The sequence below is a fragment of the Anomalospiza imberbis genome, chromosome 16 (assembly GCF_031753505.1).
Source record: "Anomalospiza imberbis isolate Cuckoo-Finch-1a 21T00152 chromosome 16, ASM3175350v1, whole genome shotgun sequence".
Taxonomy (NCBI): Eukaryota; Metazoa; Chordata; class Aves; order Passeriformes; family Viduidae; genus Anomalospiza; species Anomalospiza imberbis.
This window is the reverse complement of record NC_089696.1, coordinates 10062431-10081787: the sequence shown is the minus strand read 5'-3', so window position 1 is coordinate 10081787 and position 19357 is coordinate 10062431. Positions and strand designations below refer to the sequence as shown.

General features: G+C 37.8%; 1 long non-coding RNA gene across 1 annotated transcript; it reads right to left on the bottom strand.

Annotated features, from left to right (window-relative positions):
- Window positions 1-844: 844 nt before the first annotated feature.
- LOC137483694 (uncharacterized) lies at window positions 845-17360 on the bottom strand. Its single transcript, XR_011004597.1, has 3 exons — window positions 16835-17360; window positions 15829-15989; window positions 845-3744 (listed from the first exon to the last, which is right to left on the bottom strand). It is a non-coding gene; the product is annotated as an uncharacterized lncRNA (long non-coding RNA).
- Between the last annotated feature and the right edge of the window lie 1997 nt (window positions 17361-19357).

The window sequence follows — 19357 nt, the reverse complement described above, 5'->3', positions numbered from 1 at the left end:
CGGCAGAGCAGCCTCTAATTAATCCACTGGGTGCCATTAATGCAGCTGCTGAGGGGGATGTCCCTGGCAGCACCTTGCACCGAGCACAGTGATGTCTGTGAGATAGCCACTACCATTTTAATAGGGTATGTTGGTATTTGAAGCCATTCTAAAGCATATTAAGCGGACATATATATGCACATGAGCTTTCTGGAGAACAGTTCTCCATGTTTAGCTGATTTCCCTTTATAGTTCCATTAATTTGTTAACTCTTCTACACACAAGTCTTATACAGAATTGATGCTCTACATGTGATTTTCTTCCTGACCATTCACTGGTGTCCTGCAGTATCAGTTATCTGTCCACCCTCCTCATCCCCACTGACTTATTCATTTTGAGAAATTGCCCCCATGTTTTTAGCATTGCAAGTTTGACACATCTAACTCAATCCTTCAAAGATATGTTTCCTGTTTCTTGTTGATGGGACAAAATTTTTAATACCAAATCTTCCATGTGGATGCTGTATCTTATGGAGACCATTGCTGTGCTAATAATGGTTATGTCATGATTTTTTTGGTGGACATTACCACTTATAAATGTGTAGGATATTTATGGAAAGCAAATGCACTAGGCACCAACATGGCTAAAATAAGTTCAATTCAACATTCAAACACACTTTTGTTTAAAGTCAGTTTAGTGGCACATGATATTTCTGAAGCAGTACAGTTACTTTAGAGTGAAGTCACTACATTTAACTGTTCAAATCACCTAAAATTTTAAATTGTTTTTTGTCTTTAAGGTATATTTCAATAACCCAGCCAGTCCTAGTAGATCCCTAGTAGGTAAAAATTCCCTAGTAGGTAAAAATTGCATCAATAACGCCTCAGAGTGTTATGTCTGAATAAGCTGCAAGCATATCAAGACATTACTTTCTGTGGTTTTTGTAATACATTATGCACATAGATGAAAGTGGCAAAGTTTTTAGCCTCATCAGGGAAGCCTCAAGGGAGCAGTTATGGTATAACTACATGGTCTCAACTAGATGGAATTCTTTGGGCTAAAAGCTGAAAAAATCCACAATTTATCCCAAGCATTATGTCTCAAGTCTACTGCTGCAGGGTTTAAGTGGATCCTAGAAACCATTTTCTGAAGCAGAAGTAAAGGGGCCACAAACAAGATTTATTAAGGAGTTCTACTTTCAATGTAAAATTACATTTTGCCAATTTCAATTAAAACTACTCCCTCAAGAAATCCAGCTAAGGAGGGAGATTCAGGATATCAGATACTTGTTGCTCTCAAAAACCAGATTTGCAAGTGAAGAAATTTAATTTTTTTGAAAAAAGAAGGAATGTATGTCATTGATGGTGGATATTTTATCACCTACACTTGTATCAGGGTGAGAAATTCTCCTTTGTCACCAGCTTCATATCAGTTCTGAAGCTCAAAGTGAAACTAAGAATAACGCACAAAATTCCATTATAAAAATGTATCTGTCTTTGCCTAAAACACTCCTGTGATCCCACACCATTTGCAGAATTTTGTTGGTTGAATTTAACTGTACATAGTATCTCTTGATGGAAGAAAGCATTTGGATTTGCTGCTTTGGACTCCAGTAAACACAGCTCTACTGACTTTTTTCATCAATCAGTTGGCTCACTTTGCTCTCTAAAATGAAAGGGTGATTTTATTTGGGTTGGTTTGGTCTGCAGAGCTAAGTAATCAGGTTCTTATACCCCTGTGAGCAAAACTGAAGTTCTCTCTTGTCAACAAGAAGGTGATTAGGGCGTTGAGCATAGAGATAATCTCATTACAGCAGGAATCTGTTCCCAGTAATGGTTGCACAGTCTGCCCATGCACTTACAACACTTGATAGGTGTTCATCTAATCTGCTGCCAGGGACTGGATCCAAACCCAGAGCAGACATTTTCCTATTATTTAAAACTTTAAGTACATATTAGTAACCTAATTACTATCTACTCAGTGGCACTGGGACAGACTATTAGTCTATGCAAAAGCTGTCTGTATAGAAGAAAATCTAGCTGCTTTCTTTCAAAAATATTTAATGAAATTAAATTGTTCAATTGCCAAGCATGGCTGACCTCCAAGGGTCAGTAAGGATCTGGTTCTGCCTCTGGCTCTGTCCTACATGAATAATGTGTGCTTTCAGCTCTATCCTAGGTCTTTGGAGGGTTCCTCAGTAGTTATCTTCCAGCAAACTTTCTTTGATAGCTTTCAAACCTATCAAATAGGTATTTCATAAAAGTATTTTTTAGAATATCTGAGTGGAGACGGACAAAAGTAATCGAGTATGAGAACTCTGATGGTTCCTTTCTGTCACAGCCTGAAGAATAATACAATTAAAATTCCACACGGAGCTTCAGAGAGGTAATGACTGAGACTCATCAGACTGCATTTTAAAATACCCAGAGAGTGAAGCAAATCCAAAGAGGGAAAGGACAAAAAAAAAAAATTTTGGGAATGAACATAAAACAGTTAATTAACATCAGATTTGAATGGTCAAATGGTAGGAATTCAGAGAGCCAGCAAGTAACAGTTGCCTGGAGAAGTAGTGGCAATTTAGAGAGGTACTGCCCTGGAGGAGAACTGGGAGGTGACTCAACTACATTTCTCTATTATTTGTTTTTCCTTCTCTCACTGCAGGAAATATGATAAAACCTATGACATCCAAATCACTGGCAAAAAAAGAATATTCATATAGCAGCAGCAAAATAAGTGTGTTGGACAGAGGAGCATATTCCTTAATCCACACCAATTTTCTCTGTTTGGGCCGTGCAGGATAGCCTGTTACATGCCCTGTACAGTCACTGTCTGACTTAACAATTTGTCTTAACACTTCATTTTCCAGCTAAATTCCCACAACTAGAACCCTTCAGTCACTTGTATATTGTACTGACATAAATCACGATTTCCAGCTCTTACTTCCCAGTTCCAAATATGCCTCTGAGATCCTCGTAGCATTTAAAAGCTGGTTTTTCACTGTACACATATTAGCATATTATGAAAGGAATAATTAGCATATCAAATGCTAGAGATCAATTAGCTGCCAAAGCACCAGTCTAGACACAAGCGCCTGACACTTGTAATGAAATCAAAGCCAAGCTGGCCAAATGCTGCTGCTCCCCCAGCAGGGCTCCTCAGAGCAGCAGCAGTCAGTGTTCATTCATTACCCTCTGCAGCAGCAGAGCAGAAGCTGATTATCATCTGCTCCCATTTACTGCAGTTGTTGAGCCAAACCCTAAATGAGTTCACAGATTTGGTGACTCTTTGTTTCTTGTCTGTGTCTATTGACTGCGTGGTTTTGTTCCACAATTACCACTTGGTTCCAGTAATTCCTGCACTTACTCTGGAGGTCTCTTCATATACAGCTCGGGAGCTGCCTGCTCTTCAGCCCTCCCCATGCTGGAAAACAGAAAACTGCTGTGGGCAGCCAGGGACACGCTCCTGGTGCACAATAGAGTTCAGCTCCAAAAGCTCTGCTGTGTCAAAACACTTTGCGGTTTTGAAGGATTCTGAAGAGGATTTAACTCATGATGATGAAACAGGGCCAGAACACTGCACTGCACAAAGTAGAGATCAAATACATTTGCCCTCAAAAGGAGCATAAGAAATTGTGAGCTTCAATGCCTTGGAATGAACAGCCTGAGGTAATACATGTCCAGAGAGCAGCAAATACAGCAAAACAGCAGCTAAGTACCTCATTCTGCAGTCAAAGTATGACCAATTCCTCATGAGATTTTCCTACACCTAAAAGAGAGAGAGGGACTTTCTCTTAAAGGAAATGTGATCAAACCTCTGCTCTAAATTCACTGTACAGTTCCAAATCAGATGCCTTCTGACAACTAAGATTCTCCATTCATCACTGAAGCTTTGACTTCTTTGAAAAACTTCTTGCACTTTTGCCCTAATCACACTTCCCATGATACAGACAGCTCAAATACTCATTTACTTCCACGGGATAATAATCTTTAACGTGCCATTATCAAATTTCTATCTGCAGATACTATCTAATGCAGAGTCATATTATATGATCATGCATTCAGGAAAGGAAGGTGACTGGCTGAAATTACATCCATGTCAAAAGAGAGACAGTTCAGGAAAGAAATTGTAGACAGTGGTTTAGCAATAGATTTATTCACATTAAAAAAGGAAAACCATGCAAAAGCTAAAACCTGGTATGGCTTGGTTTCTTGGTGACTTCCCACAAAATATTCTCCAACACAGCTTTTCACTTGCACACTTACATCTTTTCACTTCATTTAAAGAATAAACACCATTTCAGCAGAGAAACCTATCACTGGTTTTATATGCTTTGCTTTGAACTCTATCTCAACAGGATGCTGACAGACAATAAAACCTATTTTCTAGACCTCAACTGGAAGTTACTTCTGAAAAGAGGAATCATACAAATTGACTACTTTGGGAAAATAATTCTCTTTTCCCCCTTTCTTACAATGTGCAGTGCCCACAGTTCTACTTTGTTACACTGCAGACCCACCATACTATGTGTCTGAATGCTCTGGAAGTTCACTGTTAACAGTAGTTATTCCTGCTCAGAGCTACGCAAAGCAAATACACGACAGCAGCTGCCAAGAAAATCCAAGGTTAACTCAATCTATGCTCCTAAGATTTCACTTGGTGTTTTTTTCTGACAGGCATTACCTTTTCCACTGTTAGAAAAGTCAGTGTCTGTCCCCTAAGTGATTGCTGGAGCCTTGTATTCATACTGTGATTTTCAAAGGCATTTATGAAGGATAGCTAATTTATACCTTTGTCTTGTGCCTAAGATACACTTACATGAATCTCATACATTCAGGAAGCCAAACTGGAGGGGGTAAAGGAATTCCTTCCTCCTGAAGGAATCTAAGTCAGTGCCTTCAATTTTATGGTTAGAAATGGGAAACAAGAGTGGAGGGAAATTTTAATTTCACTTACTATGATAATTTGTGTGGATTTAATGTAATAATTGTAATTCGGGTAAGACAAATTCACAAACATTATCCTAGTAAGGAAACACATAAATCTATTCAAAATTCAGATATGATTTTAAACAAAATCATCTATTACTTGTCAAGAACTGAGAAACTCCTAAATATCTGCACTGAGCTTCTACAAAATACTACAAATTGCTAAGGATTCCCTGAATATTCATTTCATTTGTTTGTGTTTAATTTGCAGCATATGATGTTTTATGCTAGTAATTGTATAAAATCAACACTTAGAACATAGATAAAGACCTTCACAGAGCCTAGCAGAGAGCACAGTACTGTGTAACAATGCAATCCATTTAAAAGCAAAAGAAAAAACACTGGCATCGTTTCAAACACGTAAAGCAGTACAGCTGGAAGAAGCATTTATTATTTATACTCCAGAGGCTTTTCATTCACATTTACCAACATGTTTACCATTTGGAATGAAGATAAATTAGCAAGCCAACAGCCAAAGACTATTTTTTTCCACAATAAATTTCAAATCCAGTAATATTCAGGTGAACCATTCACATCCTTCCTCCCAAGTGACTGACAGAGATGTGAGAGGCTTAGTGAGATATGCTTGGATCAAAGTGGTAGATGCTATGTCACATATAGTTTCTGGATTTGGATACATATCTGAGTTAATGCTAGAAATACATTTAAGCTTGCCAAGGCAGGTTGGTGTCATGAATAATGTATTGCATCCTACAACAGAGAACCCACCACAGAGACTTTTATAGCTATCCTTTTAACTGCTGGTCCAACATACAGAGCATGAATTTTTCACACAAAAACCTTTCTGGGGTTTTTGGGCTGTGGGTACATGACAAGTGACTGTTCAGGGCATCATCCTAAGCCAACAGTATGAAAAGTTAACAAACTTGCATGAAACCACACAGTCACTTTAAAATCTGACTGCATAATTTGAGTTATGTTATGCTTTTATCAGTCACAGCAGTAAAATACCTGCACTGCAATTTGGACTCAGATGCACAGCAAAAAACATTTCAAGTCACTGTTGAGAACCATTCAACTCTCTGCCAGTGGAGAAAGCTGCTGAAAGCATTTGTCATCTCAACTAGCCAGCCTTCACTTACTTCACACTGCAAAAATGCAAATTGTCCTGTGACTCTTGAGACCATAGTGGAATACCCACACTTTTATAAAGGAAGGTTACACTATTTGGAACAATTTCTGTATATACACAGTTGCCTCCCAACCAGTGATGAGGCTCTGCTTCCCAGGCACTTCACTTTTGCCCTTAAAGCTCCCTGAATGCTGAGAGCTTCTCTGTGCATGGCTCCAATTTCCCCACTCTGAGCACACTTAAAATCTAGATTGCTGAGGGGTTTATTCTCAGGGTATGTTCAAGACATCCTGTGGCCAAAGTAACACAGAGTTGCTAAGGGTTTTTTTCCAAGATGGGTGTGCTTATGTTCATATGGGTATTTGAATAACAGCCTGGAGATCAGAAAACTTTTCCCAGTAGTGGGAGACCCAGATTCCATTTCCTCATTACTCTGGAAGGCTGCAAACCTCTCTCCCACCATCCCAGGAAGTTCCCAACCTGTGCCTGTTCTGGAGGGCAGGCAGCTGCCTCCTTTCCTGTACAGCAACTGCTCTGCAGCACAGAAAGCACACAGGACCCACACATCAAAGAGGAAAAGCAAACATAATACTATTACTCATACAAATTATGAAATAGAAATGTAAAACTATTTTACCATTGGCTATTTATCATGCACAAACTATATGCCAGTTGGTATCAGCTGAAGGAAAAAAGCAACTATTTCACAGCTAATACCATTGCCAGAGCCAAAACTTGGTCCCTGATTCAGCTAATAATATGGGATCAAATTCCTGTCAATAGCATCTCATGGTGTTGAAGCTTCTAACTTGACAACCATCTGCCTCCACAAAACCAAATTGCATACACAAAACATGCTGAGTGGGTATGAGACAGTATCTGTTTACTGATTACTATTGAATATATTTTAAAAGAAGTAATTGTCCTGTCATTTTCTAGCTTTGATGTACTTCAGAACAAAATTTCAACCTTTAGGCAGGGGAAAAAAAAAGAACACTTAATAAGGTATGGTTTCCCCAAATCTGATAAACACAATCCCAAAGCATCTCTTTAAAAAGCCAGAGCCTGTACTTTACAGATAACGATGCTTCTGGAAAAATACCAAATTATACTTAGCCCAAAAGCAAATCTACACTGGGCATCAGGGACTAACCTAGGAAAAAGAAAGGGTAAAAAAAAAAGGAAAGATGCATTATAAAGAGAGAACACTCAATGTCTGGCTTAATTTGTGCACAGAAACAATTACCCCCTTTTATCGCTCCATCACACGAACAGTGGATGAAAAATTCTGCCTCCAAATATAATATATTTATATACTATATATACTATATAATATGCTCTCAGAAGTGATCTGGAGCTCGCAGTGACCCAGGGCACACAGGTTTGCTCTGCAGGAAGCAGTGAGCTAGACCAGAGCTGTAACTGGGAGAGGCAATCTGGCAGCCCCAGCCTGCTGTGGCACAGCAAACCTGAGTGTGACAGCTCCCAGCAGAGCAGGGTGGGCCAGTGGCACCTGGAATGCTCTCACTGGGACACCTGCTCCTGTCCCTGCACATGGATTCCGTCCTCACACCCTGTCTGTGGATATACAACCACAAATTTCACTGAAATTCACTGGCGTGGGCTCCCTGGTCTGCAGCCCAGGGTGTGAGGACAAAGCACTGAATGTTCTAAACCTTCTCGAGTATGAGACAAAAGTGTCACCTTTCTCTCACACACCTACATCACCTACACCTACACCACCTCTACATCAGGTGATGTAAGAGTTCTGACAGATGCTGGATGATTAATGCACGAAGGAGACAGGGTCTGCTTGGCTGATAGGGGCTGTTAGGAGTCAACTTTGAACCTGGGGAATAAATTATGAGCCAAAGTTTTCTAAAATATAATCAGGGGAAGTAAGCACACAGGTTAGGAGACTCTAGACAAGTTAAAGTAATGCTTAAAATTGGAAATAACTGCATAAAAACAGGACAAAACAAGCCAGAACAATGGCTTCTGTAAATAATGTTAAAAACAAGACTGGAGCTTAACAAAGCTGAAACAGTAAACAAATAAGAATCAATTTAAACCCCCCTATCTGATTTAAGTAATACCACTGCAAGTTCTTTATTCTTCATTATGCAAACTTCTTTCCATTGATCTGACAATTCTGATTAAATGTTTCTAAGCACTCCCCAAGCTGAAATTGAGGTCATTCACAAGATTAGTTTCTACTATTCAAATTACTATATCATTAAAATAATTCAAAGCAATGTAGTGTGGCTATAAACAAGGATATGTACTCACTGATGTTAAATCAAAATGTTAATGATAGATGCTGATCATAGGTTTTCAACAATCCAATTTTATTTTATCTTTGAGAAAAACACCATGCTTCCAAACTTACTAAAAATTGCTGTGGTACAAAATCAAAAGCTGTCCCCATGCAGAGGAAGATCTCTTCAATACCAGACATGGAGCAGAGCTGTGAAAAGTATTCCTAAAACCTGCAACCCCTCTATGATACTTCTGACACTACTGCAAGTTACAACAAATCTTCTTGTCAGGGGACAAAAGGCTCAGGACTGGAACTGCTGCAGGATCATGGGCAGTCACTGAAATTTAAAGCTTCCTGCTGTGCTCTCTCAGGAGTGAGGAGCAGAGGTCCCCGCTCAGCTGCTGAGGGTCCCACTGCAGCCATGCTCAACTCTGCCACAATAATACATGCCAAGCTCTTAGATCTGTGTAGAATATCTCTCACAGTGAAGGAAAGTGGTTGATTTTCCAGCTCCAGGATTTTTTTACTCATCTGTAGGAAATAATAGGTGGCAGACATGTGTTGGGAGGTCTGTACCTCTCTGCCTGTTTCACACTTCAGCTTCAACCACTGTTGGCAATCCAGAAGCACAAGTATTTCATGCCAGGTTTCTTCCCCTTCTCCAGATTTTGTTTTCATTGCCCACAAAAAGGCACTCTGACTGTTAAGATTATGGCAACACAAACCTCCAACATCAGTATTAAAAATCTGTAAATCTACTGATGTTCAAATCTATTCCCAAGGGAAGGCAGCAGCTCTGAGAGCCCAAGTGAATGGGTGTGCTTTGCTGTAGGGAAGCCACAAGGTGGTTATGGCACCTCCAAGGGAGCAACAAGTTCTGAGTCCTAAAGCAAACCCTCACCAATAATCCTTTCTGAGTCAAACTTACTGATGTCAAACCTAATTCAATTCTCCTTATTCCTGCAGAATGCCAACAGGAGAAAGACTGCATCTTAGACAGGTCTCAAGATACCATTTTTTCATGTTTATTTAATTTCAGAAAAATTATATACTTCCCCTAAAACAAATTGTTTTGTCAATATTTCAAGAGAGTAAATAGTGTGAGTCATACTGCTCTGAGTCATCCACCTGGATATTGATTTCAGGAAAATCATACAGTATATGATTAAAGATTATTAATTACTCTTAGAGGATTCATTCTCTTTTATAGTACTCAACAGCTTTTGGGAGAACATAAGTCTTGTCAGATCAAATACTCCCACTAACAGAGTGGCAGAAATTGTTAACAACATATTTCTGAGCATGTTTTAAGCTTTGAACTCGATACCACACAATTTGCTGATTCTAAGAGACAGGAATACCCAGAAGCTAGAGGGCAACATCAAACTGGAAAATACTTTCTTCACACTACACTTCTTAGTAAGTCATTATCAATTACTTGGGGTGAAAAGCTACCTAGAGACTGATTCTCAGCCCATGACACAATGTATTCTTTTAATACAAATATACAATTAAAGCTGATAATGTTTCCAAAAGGTTAAGGATGGACAGAATGGAAAAGAGTGAACAGTAACTACAAATTTTTCTTGGTAAACTGAACTCAAAGGGCTATTCTAAACAGCCAAATACAAGGTGTGTGATGTAAAAATTAAACATTGCAGTCTCTGACTAAGAAACCTAAAGAATTGTCAACAGTAACTATCTCAAAATGAGCTACCAATTCGCAAGTTGAACCAATAACTGAAATTTATTATCTGTGTTCGCAGAGAAGTATATTAGATGGTCATTATTCTAAATGTTACTGCTTGTAAAATCTATAAGTAACAAGTGCTGCAGAAATCATTTGTGTTGAGCTTCCCCCATGTAATCTTATAATAAATTACATCAATCATAATGTTGCTGGCTGCCTATATTGACAGATCTGTAAATTGGAGTTCGTTCTTTGATGTTCCTGCAATTCTAACTTTGATAGCTGAAGCATATCAGAAAAAAAAAATCCATATTAGACAACTATGGACTTGTCAAATTTCTCACACTTGATTTAAAACAAAGCCTCAATGGGTTTGATCAATGATGTTCTATGCTGATCCTGGACACAATTATTAACAACATCACTAGCATTTACATAAATAAACTTTCACTATGTCCCAAGTAAAATTACAAACCTGTAATAACTGAAACTTAGAGAAGCCAACCCAATGTCATCTTGCTGCAGTTGATTTTATGGCTTCACAGAGCTCATACATCACTTCTTTGTAAACACTCTGCTGGCCTTGATGCAGTGCAGCTTCTCACAGTAGAAAAAGAAAAGCGTTTTTAATTATCACAAAGACAGGCATAAGTAAGGAAAAAAATGCTATTCATTAAACCTTTCCTAATTGTTTTTTTACACAGTCTTTTTTAACCCAGTAAAGCGCAACCTAAAAGCGAAGTAAAACTATTATTATTATTCAATCTAAAGTTTACCAAAGAAGAAAATGCTGCAGAGTTTGTATCAAAATAAAGAAAGTATGTACAGCTATTTTCTGGCACATTTATGGCATAAATAGAAAGAAACATGGATTAAAAGACCAAGCTCTGCATTTTGCAATCTTAAAACAGAGATGGATTGAAGAATTAGGAAAAAAAAAAAAAAGCCCTTTCAAACCTTGAAGACTGTGGTTTGGAGGCATCTTTGTGGTAATGTTTCCTATTATGGTAGATATTTGGAACAAAATGAGTCTGTTCTTTTTCCTGGAAACATGATACAATGTGCAGTAAAAATGTTTAAAAAGCAGATCAGAGTACTCTCAGTTTCCATTTTAGGAAAAAGATAAAGTAATTTGTTTGCCTCTGATGGCTTCTCCACTTTTTCTAATTCTATTAACTGGGCTCTGCCAGAAATTATATACTCACAAACTCACTTATGAGGTGTAAACATTTGTCTTTGCAGCAATTCAGCAGACACAGCACACCAGGTATCTTCAAAGCATTTCTGTCCCCTGTAACTGGATTATAATGGCTAATTTTGTTAAGAACTGATTCCCAAAATAGTGGCATTATCACTGTCATATGACAAAGATGGCACAGGGCAGAGTGAAGGGAGAGGACACTCAGTGAGGCTCAGTGCACTCTGCAGAGCTTGGAAACATGAAAAATAATTGAGTAATTCTTTCTTGGACAGACCAAAATGTGTTTCCCGACTTCTGGAATCACTGAGGTTTTGCAGCATGTTTCACACACCCACCTCTGCTGAAGGATATTTAAGAAGCACTTCTCTAGGAAGTTCTAAAAATAAATAGCATAAAGTCTGAGTTTATGGGAAAAGATTTTAAGGAAAAGGTACTACAGTACACATCACATGGTATCAACAAGAAATGTTTAAATCCCATTGAATTCCAGAGAATACTGAAGCATTTCTTTCATTTTAGTAGTACATTTGAACATATAAAAGGCACATTAAAAGTATATAAGGGGAATCCTCAAATGATTTCCTGGCAAAGGAAATTATCTTCAACTCCAAAATAAAACCTAAATTCCAGATTAGGTTTAATTGATAGATTGAATAGAAATAGATTGAATGTGAAAGTTTAGCCTCAAGAGGGAAAAAAAAAATGGATCTAATCCAATTGCTAAGCATTAAAATTAAATTAGACAGTAAGTAATCCAAAGATTCAAAAGACAAAATGTTCACAGGAACCATTTGTCTGAGGGAAGTCTCATGCAATGAGCAGCGATGTTTGCAAGCTGATAAATAAGAACAGGATGAGGTTTTACTGGAACAAGTATGCTGAACATGAAGTCCTAGCAGCAAAATTAGGGAACAGCATCCCATCACGCACATTTTTGCCAAATCACCTGGGATCTCAAGCAGCTTTGCAGAGTGACCCTTATGTTCACTGGGTAAACTGAAACACAGAAAATGAGGTGAAATGTCAAAGCACTCAAGACGACCAGGACTAGGAAGCAACCCCTTAATTCCAGTGCCTTCCAACATTTCTTACAAAGCAACAACAAAGGGCTCTAAGAGGCTTCTGATGTTCAGCCTCTCTGGGCAGAGTTCACTAACACAATAACTTTTATTTTTAGAAGTAGGAACACCTGGTAATAGGCTTGATAATACAAAGTATCTCACAAAATTATTGTATTTTATTACATACTGGGAACAAGTGCTAACATTGATACAAAAAACTTATTCCCTCTTTACATATTACCTTTCCTTCTTGTATTTCCCCTTCTTCATTATCACAAGGTACCATATTCCAAAAAAGGATCAATTCCTAAACTAAAAACACTATCATAAAATATACCTAAGATAAAGTCCTGGCAACTGAATAAAACATGAGTTTTAAAAGTCTACACTGAAGTTATTAAGAAATAATTTTATTCCTAAAAACAATGACCCTAAGAATTTATTCTTTTTTAATCCAAAATCCTGTAAATATGTTATGGTCAGTTGATTATTTTGGTTGATAATGAAACTGTAACTGGTGAAAATACTTGTCTAATTACCTAAAGAGGGGGGAAGAAGAAAAAACTGTGTGGCATTAATCTTATGCAGAGATTCTAAATTATACATTTTATTATCCTAAAGAGATTTATACTCCCATTATCTCTTACACCCACATAAGACAAAGCAAGTGTAAATCTGTCTTTCTCTGTGCAGAGAATTTCTTATTGCTGTATTAGAGAGATAATTATTCTACCCCCACGTCTCATAACATTGTTTTTTCAACAATCAGAAGCACTCTGAGTTAACATGAAGACAGATGTTTTGACTGAGAGCAACTATGGATGTGTGCTGAAACTAAAAATTAAAACCCCACATAAATAAATATTGAAATGTACATTAATCCTTATTCTAAGGGTGATATTCCACCACCAAGGAAGATGCTTGGCCAGGATTGTCTCTAAGTATTTGCAGCAGCCACAGGAATTACATTTCTGTACAACCTTCATGGGTTAATTTATTCAAATTGCAAAACACCCAATTCCTTCTTCTGTTAATTGTACATAGGGTGGAGCTATCCCAACTGTGCCAATTCACACTCATATAAACAACAGAAGTACAGGCTGTGTGCATCTGAATTGAGACACAGTTTTTAACAATACAAATGGTATGAGAAAAAAAAATTGCAAATATGTCAAATATGTATTTGTTATATTTTCCTATATCATCCCCCAGTATTCCATACATCATCCATTCAGCTGTGATGGGATTCAGCCATTTGCACATGGTAACTACTTGCCCAAACTCTTAACACATTTCAGCTGTCATGGTGTTCCTGGAGAGCAAGGTGGTGTCTGGATTAGATTCAGTCAAGAATTTTGGGTCATTATAATTTAAACTCATGCTGTGACTTAGAGTTTTAACAGGTAAACCAGTTTAACCATTGAAAAATATTGTGAAGAACTCCTAAAATTTTTTATTGGTATTTATAGACCCATATAATCACAGGATGGTTTGGGTAAAGAGGCACTGGAGATGTAGCTCCAAGCCCCCTGCCATGAGCAGGGACCTTCCACTCAAAGGACACTGTTTGTTGTGAACATCTGTAAAGCTTGCAAATTGCACAGCAACTGAGATATATTTCATGGAGCTGGTCTGTCACATGGCTACACTTGCCATTTTGTAAATGAACATCACTGGGTTTGGTAGGAACTAATATTACCATGCAAGACAGCAGAGTTTAATGAATTGCAAACCCATGTAGCTGAAGCAGCAGGAACACGCCCTCGAGAATACTCTCATCCTGGTGCTTGGGAAGGTTTGCATACAAAACTCCTCAAATGGAAACATAAATCTGGCTCCTCAAGCAAAAATTATAACTCACAGACTGAATTTTTCATTGAAGCAGAGATGCACCCCTACAGCTGGGAGAAGAGGGGGCACATTCCTTCCTCCATCCACTCTCCCACAGCCATCTCAGACCTGGTGCAGTGAAGGGCAGCTTTAGGGTTGCCCTACATTATGCCAGCCTTTCTTCAGCTTACAGTCACCTGTGCCCAGCAAAACTCAAACCAACTGCTGCTCAGTAACTCTCTGAGCAAGCAATCCCTTGCTCTGATTCTACGCCTCCCCAGGACAGTCTTCCTCACAGAAATCCCAAACCATCTGGTTAGCCCAGCTTTCAACTTGCTTTGATCCAACACAGTGGCTCAAAGCAGTAAGAGAACAAAAACTATAGAAATGCCTCAAAAACATAGAAATGCCTCTTGGTATCTGGCATGTGTTGAAGCATATCCTGATGCCAGTCTGGTTATGTAAATCCAGAAGAGCATTGCTGAGGAAGGACAGGGATGCAGGTCAGAGAACTTGATTTTGCTTCTCTGCCCAATATTGAGCACAGCTGTTTTTTAAGTAAACAAAGAAAATACCCCACTGTGGAAAAAAACTTCATCTGCTATAAAATGTGCGTCGCTTTTCTGAAATCAACTGAGTTATAAAAAATTACATCAGCTGCAGATTCCTCCCATATGTGATGAAGAGAGTTCTGTTTGCTCCCCTGGGTCTCAGCTCAGGCTCTGTATGAATACAAACCAAGCTTTTTCCCTAAATGAGTACCAACACATTTTTTCCCGAGTCACATATCCTTAGCTTCTAAACATTACCAAGATGACTAAAACACCTTTAAAAAGTATTTAAATGTTTTCTTCAATAAAAAGCATCAATGACATGGTTTTCTTGCACAGTTAGAAAACTCACCCCATTTTATTGCCGTTTATTGCACCAGAATGTTAAAAATGAAATTTGCTGTAGAGAACAGGTCTCAGGATAATATACAGCACTGAATCAAATGGAAAGGAAACTTTGAGACAGAGCAACCAGCAGCCCTGAAAGGGCCACACAAAATGATGGGGTATGACAGATTTAGCCAGGAATTATAAGGAACAAGATACCAACAAAATTATGATGAAAAAAATTAAAGTCTGCACACATGTAACTAACGGTAATCTTGGAACCAAGTTATTCTTACATCAATTTTATGGATTTAAATTTATATGAAAATACTTGGATTTCAGAAATAAAAACAGAGTAAGATGCCCTCAACTAACAAGCTACACTAACACTACATCAGAGCCCTGATGTTGAAAATCTGTTTTTTAAAGACAGCAAAGGTCACAACTGGATGTCAGTAAAAATCATGTTATTATGTTTTCATAGAAAAATACAGAATTAGTATTTTCAAAGTATATGCAATTCTCAATTTGCCATTTTCAGGCAAGAGTATACATTTTAACAAGTCCAGATACTCTGTGTATATTATTGCATTGTCTCATAAAAAAAAACCTCCTAAGCAGACAAAGGCACCTATTCAATTTCTGATAATGCTCACGTGATCTGTCTTGAAAAGTGTTATTGACTTCTAAAGTCTAGCATGCACAAGTTAGAAAGCATCAGAATTAGATCTGTTTTATCTAAATTATTTTATTATTATCTAAATTATAAACAGATCTAAATTTAGATCTGTTAGATCTAAATTATTCAATTTAGCAAATTCTTGTGTATAACTGGAACCCTGGGCTCTCACCTTGTCTACCACATAATCTCTAATTTTAGTGCACAAGAGTCATTCCTCATGTTAGGTTTGCTGCAGTTATATGAAGGGTATCCTTTTAATACAGAAAATGATTTATTCTTAAAGACTTATTTCTGCTGCACAGAAGCCAGTACCAAAATGTCAGTCAAATCCTGTGGGATGATGATTAGTCATATTAAATCCTGCTTGAAATTCTACAGATCTTTGTGGCTTACTAATACTGCTTACAACAGCAGAGGGGTTGGTGTAGAGGGACAAGCTTCCCTTATTCCTAGGAAAGCCATCTGCAGCCCCCTGCCCAGGTCTCAGTGACACACCTGAAGAGCCTCAGCAGGGGCTCCAGACTGAAACCAGCTCAAATAAAAGAGGTTACAGCTCCACCAGACAGGTGAAAATCTTTTGTCCAAAGATTTTCAACCAATTCTAACCAGCAATGTGTCCATCAGAAAGCTTAGGTATAAACTCAAGCTTTTTTAATACCAGACTAAGAGCAGCTTGGTCTTGAGGAGACAGGCCTGGTGAAGCTAAGATTTGTATGATGGCACTTCTAGGACCTGGCCAAAGAGTAGGATTCACAGAAATAAACTGAACAGTTTCATGGATAGTCAAGAAATAAAAGAAAAATAATTCCCTTTTCCCTTTTTTTTCTCCCCTTTTTAATAACGTGTATCTGAATAAGGACTTCACTTAATGTAAAGCTAATGCCATTCCTCTAATGTTGCATTTGATGCAATTTCTATTAATATACACAGATTGTGAGATATATTGCAGCAGGAGGATCTCTCTCCTTAAAAGCAGAATATTAGGAATTGTAATGTAGAAAATTGGAGTAAACTACATTCATTTTTGTATACAAAAATACAGAATAATTCCATTTCAAAAGGAACATTGGAATTATAGTGGCATCAACTATTAGGCTTGTGGTTATGAGTGTAATGCTGCTAGAAGCAAATAATTAAAGTAGAAATTTCTAGCAGAGGTTTCTCAGAATACTTACCACATTCTACTTGGAAGCTCTAGTGGAGATGTTTGTTTTCTTGGGAAACAGGAACAGTTGGAAGCAAAGGAGGCAGTAGAACATTTGAACAGAGAACTGGCCCAGACCTCTGAATTGATTGCTTTTCCCTCCAGCAGCACCATTTGCTTTCCAGGACACCTTGGAAAAATTTTTCTTTTCCCTCTGTTTCAATCTTCTTACCTGCAGACAGGTACAATAACACCCCATAAAGCCTTTCTAAAACCCACAGACAGAAAGCACTGTAAGAATTATCATTTCCCACCACTAAGTGTTCACAATGCAGTGGAGCCTGCAAGATCTAAGCAATCTTTTCATGTACTTAATTCACATTTAAGTTTCTTAATGCATTCCTGGGCTATAATCATGTGCTGTTTTGAAAGATATATGACCACAATTCACATTGCTTTAATGATTAAGGAACATTAATATGGTTCTGTGAAACCACATGCAACATAACTCAGCCTCCCCTGGTACACCTGGGTCCCTATATTGGATTGCAAAAAAAGCAATAAAACCCCATAAACAGCTGAAGCAGAATGGCAGTTATCAAATAAAACATCTACACAAATATTTCGATTCTATACCACAATGGTATTTTATTTTACCTCATCCACCATGCAATGATCAAAAATCCATCTTTTTAACTAGTCAGCAATATATTTTGCTGAAATTACCAGAATATACCCATAGGTTTGAAAGTCTACATTAAAATGGCAAATTGCGGAAAAAAAAATCAAAAATACAGAAAGTACAAAAGTACAAAGTCCAGTAATTTTAAAATGTGGATGTTTAAATAGAATACACAAATATTGGAGACTGAGACCACAGTACTGCCAAGTTTTACTGCAGTCTCAGGCAGATTCAGAGAGGGAATGACTGCTAAGAAGTGGCTGTAGAAGTAGTTCTCCTCGTGCCTGTGTGACCTGCAGCCAGGAACCCCAGCTGGAATCCCCTGGAGTTGTCCATACTAATGGAGCTGAGCATGTGAGGGCCATCCTGTGTAAATCCACTGCCATTTCCACAGTGTCCTGATGATTAAAATCAATTTTTTTTCATGTATGCGTAAGTATTTTTTTGTTGGAAAACTAAGTCTACAATATCATTCAAAAGGTATTTGTTCTTAGTATTGGTACCTTTTCCCTCTTTTAATTATTCTGAGAATTAAATGGATGCAGGAAGAAATACTCTCTAAAATACCCAAGATTGTAGAACAATTCTGCAAGATGTCTTACATTCCCCTGAAAACAAACTGAGATGAGACATTTACCCCCCAAAACACCCACACATGAATAAGATACAAAAATTAATTTTAATCTGCCCAAGTTTTTTAAGCATCCAGTAGGCTATAGCAACAAAATCTTTATGCAGTTATACATCTGCTGAGATGGATAAAAATTGAAAATAAAAAGATTAGACTGTTTATCAGCACAAGTAGCTAAATATATTCCAATCCTTAATTTTTTGGCAGCTATTATAAAGTAATTATCAACTTGTGAGATTAAGAGATTGAACAAAAAAGCAGATTACTGCTCAATACTCAGTTTTCAATGTTTTCTTCCAAGACATGTGCAACGGCATTTTCTGTTTTAAAACTAGAACTGTACTCTCAATACTCCTGGAGTAAATGAGATCTTAGCAATAAACTCATTCTGAACCTTGGGGAAGACTTGAGTCTGCCTTGAGCCACTGCAGGTTTGTTCTACATTTATCCAGAACTGCACAGTGTAGATCATAATTTCAGTTCCATGATTATAAATTTCAATCCTGCAAACAGTCCCTTCATGGCAAGGCAGACACAGAAAACTTCACACTTGCTGCAATTGCTTAACACCCAGGAAACCAGTAACTCTGAAGGTTTGCAATTCAAAACCAAAAAGAACACTAGTTTTTGTAGAAATAGGAAGGAGATAAGGTCAGAAAGATTCTGTGAGGATTTGGAAGAGATTATGGGATCATTTGCTTAGGTGAGCTGACATATTAAGCATCTTATATCAGGACTATTCATGCTGTGCTCTTTTTTGCTTCAAAAACACAGACACTGCTTTCAATTGGTAAAGTCTAGGCAGAAAGCTGCAGACTGTTTTTGACACAGAACCATCACCCTCTAACCCATATTTCTTAATTTTCTGTTCCCAGCATGAAGCCCATTTCCTCCCCAGAATTTTGCATTTGGACTGGAGGCCAAATTCGTGAGAGCTGATGGCAGTTAAGTCATCTTGTTGCACTTGTTAAAAATAGGGTTGAAAAATACTTGTTCTCACAACCATCAGTTGTCATTTTCACATAACACTTTTCACAATGTGAAGGTGCTCACAGAATCAGGCAACACTTCATTTTTAATAAGTAGAGAATCAAGAGACACCTTAATTTCTTCTTTAAAAAGATGAAACATCTAAAAAGCACAAAAAAGCAATTTTATTCCCTTTTAAAACTGCATTCAAAGACAGTGTTACCAGCTGATTTATTTTATTCCTCCTACATTCGTCTGTTTGTCTTCATCCT